The sequence below is a fragment of the Mustela nivalis genome, assembly GCF_964662115.1.
Source record: "Mustela nivalis genome assembly, chromosome: 5".
In the NCBI taxonomy this organism is placed as follows: Eukaryota; Metazoa; Chordata; class Mammalia; order Carnivora; family Mustelidae; genus Mustela; species Mustela nivalis.
The window spans coordinates 15,390,018-15,393,849 of NC_139024.1; the positions used below are offsets into that span (position 1 = coordinate 15,390,018).

The window sequence follows — 3,832 nt, forward strand, 5'->3', positions numbered from 1 at the left end:
TTACTAGCCACTCACTAGGCACCTGATGCCTTTTGATACGTGTAGTGACCTTATTTAATTACAGAAGATTCAAAATCCCTAAAGTGAAGCACAGCATCAAGAACCAGATGTCTAGCTCCAGGACTGCCTCCCCTTCTCTTTGGGCCATCACTGAATAACTCCCAAAACCCTAAACTCCTAAGGGCAGGGCCTCTCCATTTCCTGACCCGCAATCTCCAGCATCTGGCTCTGGTCAGCATTTGTTAAAGAATGAATATGTGGATGGGAAAAATATTTTAGATTTTAATGCCAAGAATCATTTTGAGTACCGGAATATTTAGGCATAAAGAATGGTGAATGGTGGGGCACCTGGGTGGCTCAGTGGGTTAAAGCCTCTGCATTTGGCTCGGGTCATGATCTCAGAGTCCTGCAATCGAGCCCCACATCGGGCTCTCTGCTCAGCTGGGAGCCTGCTTCCCCTACTCTCTCTCTGCCCGCCTCTCTGCCTACTTGTGATCTGTCTGTCAAATAAATAAATAAAATCGTAAAAAAAAAAAATGGTGAATGGTAAACGAGGGGCACCTGGGTAGCTCATTTGGTTAAGTGTCTGAGTCTTGTTCTCAGTTCAGGTCTTGATTTCAGGGTCGTGAGCTCAAGCCCTGTGTTGGGCTTCATGCTGGGTATAAAGCCTACATTAAAAAAAAAAAAGAAAGAAAAGAAGAAGAACAAGAAGAAGAAGAAGGAGGAGGAGGAGGAGGAAGAAGAAGGAAGAGGAGGGAGGATGGTGGGGGGGGAGGGGGAGGCAACGGAAGAAGAAGAATGTTAAATGAGAAAGATAATAACCTACAGGTATAAATGCTTTTAATATTCTTAAAGCCCCTTCTGTACATGATTTAATCTGCTGTGTCCTTCAGAGAGAAGCTTAGCCTAAGGTTCCTGCTAAGTTCGTGGGTGCTTAGAACTCAGATGTCCTTGCTCCTGCTGGGGCTTCAAACCCCCTCTGCCTTCAACAAGCGGGTTTTGGTGAAACCCAGTCCTTCTTCACGTATTCAACCCAGTCTATTGTGAAAGAAATTTCAATGAAGAAGAAAAGGCCATATTTCTCTTTGAAAAATGACAAAAAGATACACCTGAAAACAAGAAAGTAAAATTCTAGTTTGACACGGGAAAGCCAAATGAAGCTTTTTTCCCCTCTAGGCTAAAGGCTACCATTGGAGGGGCGCCTGGGTGGCTCAGTCAGTCAAGCATCTGATTTGGGCTCAGTTCATGATCTCAGGGTTCTGAGACGGAGTCCCACATTGGGCTCCCACTGGGAGTCTGGATGTCCCTCTCCTTCTGCTCCTCTCCCTGCTCGCGCTCTCTGTCTCTCTCAAATAAACAATAAAATCTTTAAAAAAGACGAACATTGGAATATATAAATATTAAACATTTAATATTTAAAGCATTACTTTATTTTATTTTATTTATTTGACAGAGAGAGACAGCAAGAGAAGAGTGGGGGGAGAGGGAGTATATATGTTTGTATAAGTACATGTAAAACCCTTGGGCCAGAGCATTTATATCTAGTTAGCTATCCCCTCCCTCATCCCACAAAATGTTGTATCAAAGCAGATAAACTCACAAAGCGTCTCTGACTCTTCTGCAAAATAGGCTCCTTCCTTCCCGTCATGGCATCCATGGCGTCAAGGTTGCTAGAGAGCACGCAGGATTCAACCTTCGGTGTGTTCAACGACCACTGAGAAGTGAGAGGTACAGACGATAAAGGTCAACATCAGCGAGGAAAGGTGATTTACGATTTATATTGTGACACCACATTTTCCGAGTGTAGTTTAATTACCTTTCTCAATTTTCAAGTAATTCCTTGGTAACCATGTTAACTGTAAAAAAAAAAAAAAATCGATGAGGGGCGCCTGGGTGGCTCAGTGGGTTAAGCCTCTGCCTTTGGCTCAGGTCATAATCCCAGGGTCCTAGGATTGAGCCCCACATCGGGCTCTGCTCAGCAGGGAGCCTGCCTCCCCGCCTGTCTCTCTGCCTACTTGTGATCTGTCAAATAAATAAATAAAATCTTAAAAAAAAAAAAATCAATGAAATAAGACAGTAGACGCTCAGCTGTGATGTCAGGCTGAAGTCTGTTTCCCGGCGCTATACTGATACAGGTTTTAGATGTTCCCGTTTTCACCCCGAGGCGATGGCACTGTGTTCTGACAGCAGGCTCTGTCAGGACGTCTCCCTCCGAGATCTGAAAGTGCTCTTCCGGCGCTCAGGGTCCCTCCGTGAAGGAGATCTGAAGACCAGAAGAGGGGTCAGGCCTGCGGAGAGGGCAAACCTTTGCCAGGAATCTGGGCCTTCCACATTCCCTTTGCCCAAAGACCCACACAAAGTGTGGCTGATTCCGAGGGAGTGTGGGGGTGGGGGAAAGTGGACGGGAAAGAGCGCGGCAGCCGAGGTTATGGGAATCAAAACACCAGAGGCCTTTCCCTGGACATCAGTATTCAGGACGCTCATTACCCAAATGGACCGATCCTCCCCTCCCCGCACCCCCCCCCCCACAACCCTCCCCTGGGACAGCGGCAGGCCTTGACCCCTCTGGCCCCCAGGGTGGGCGTGGCTTAGGAGTCTGCCGCTCTGCGCTGTCTCCTCCCCACCCCCTTAGTTATCAGACCGCAGCCTGGCCGCACACGAGCCTTATTGGCCAGGAGGGAAAAAGAGGGAAAGGTCGAACTGTGAGAAGCAAATCCATTACTTGCCTCCAGCTCCTTCTTTTAAGCAGGCGAGGAGCCCAGCGGCTTCTGAAGGAATTCCAGGGACCGAGAGCCAGAAGCTTGCTCGGGGGTCCCCTGTATGAGTCGGTTGGGGTTACCTTAATAAACCATCGCAGCAGGGCCCCTTAACGAACAGAAATGTGCGGGCTCGCAGCTAGGGAGGCTGGAAAGTGGGGTGAAGATGCGGGCGGTCCTGGCTCCTTCGGAGGGCGGGGAGGGAGCCTGTGTTCCAGAACTTGCTCCGGCTTGGCCACGGCGGTCTCCTCTCTGGGTCTCCCCACACGGTCTTCCCTCCGTGCACGTGCGTCCCCAAACGTCCCCTCTGCTGAGGAGACCGTCGTACCGGCCTGGAGCCCGCTCTCAGGACCTCCCTCATACTTGATGGCCTCTGTCAAGGCCCAGTCTCCGGAGACCGTCATGGTCCGAGGCCCCGGGGGACAGGACCTCAGCGGAGGAGTGTGGGGGGACACAGATCCCGCGGGAAGTCCTCCCACCCCGCACTGTCCACACCAGCTGTTTTCTCTTGCTGCCTCACGCCGACGTCCCCCTTCCTCCGCCGCGGGACTTCCGGCTCCGCCTCCCCACTTCCGGCCGCGGCCATCACGACACCACACGCGGTTTTACGGCCGTTCCCGGATTTCCTCTTCGTGTCCCTTTCCCGCGCAGGGAGATGATTTCCCCCGTGCGGGCAGCCCGTGAAGCGGGGGAACCTCTCACTTCTCTGACTTCCTCTGCACCGAGGGGATCCTCACCTTCGTTTCTCTCCCGCTCTGTAACCTGCTCCCCGAACGTGGTGTGGACCTTGGCAATCGCAGGAAGCTACCACCCACCTCTGAAATCTGGAAGACCAGTACCGACTTCGGAATCCACTCCCAGCTCTCCCTCCCATACACCCATCAGTCCTGCTCTTGGGGCTGACCAGCCCCTCCCCCATCCATTTCTCATCTCTCAGCTCCCTTCTAGCTCCTTCTCCTGCATGCCATAGGCATATGCTGTCCAGCGAAGTCACCACTGGCCACATAGAGTTATTTAAACATTCAGTTCTGGGTCATCCTAACCACATATCATGTGCACAATAGGCTCACGTGGCT

The 3,832-nt window shown here is 51.3% G+C and overlaps 1 long non-coding RNA gene across 2 annotated transcripts; it reads right to left on the bottom strand.

The window, feature by feature from the left end:
- Positions 1-934: 934 nt before the first annotated feature.
- LOC309865939 lies at positions 935-3,293 on the bottom strand. 2 transcript variants are annotated; one of them, XR_014312334.1, is made up of 5 exons: positions 3,186-3,293; positions 2,727-2,816; positions 1,817-1,856; positions 1,601-1,714; positions 935-1,109 (listed from the first exon to the last, which is right to left on the bottom strand). It is a non-coding gene; the product is annotated as an uncharacterized lncRNA (long non-coding RNA). The 2 variants fall into 2 exon arrangements; XR_014312335.1 differs by having other exon boundaries at positions 2,727-3,293.
- Positions 3,294-3,832: the final 539 nt, after the last annotated feature.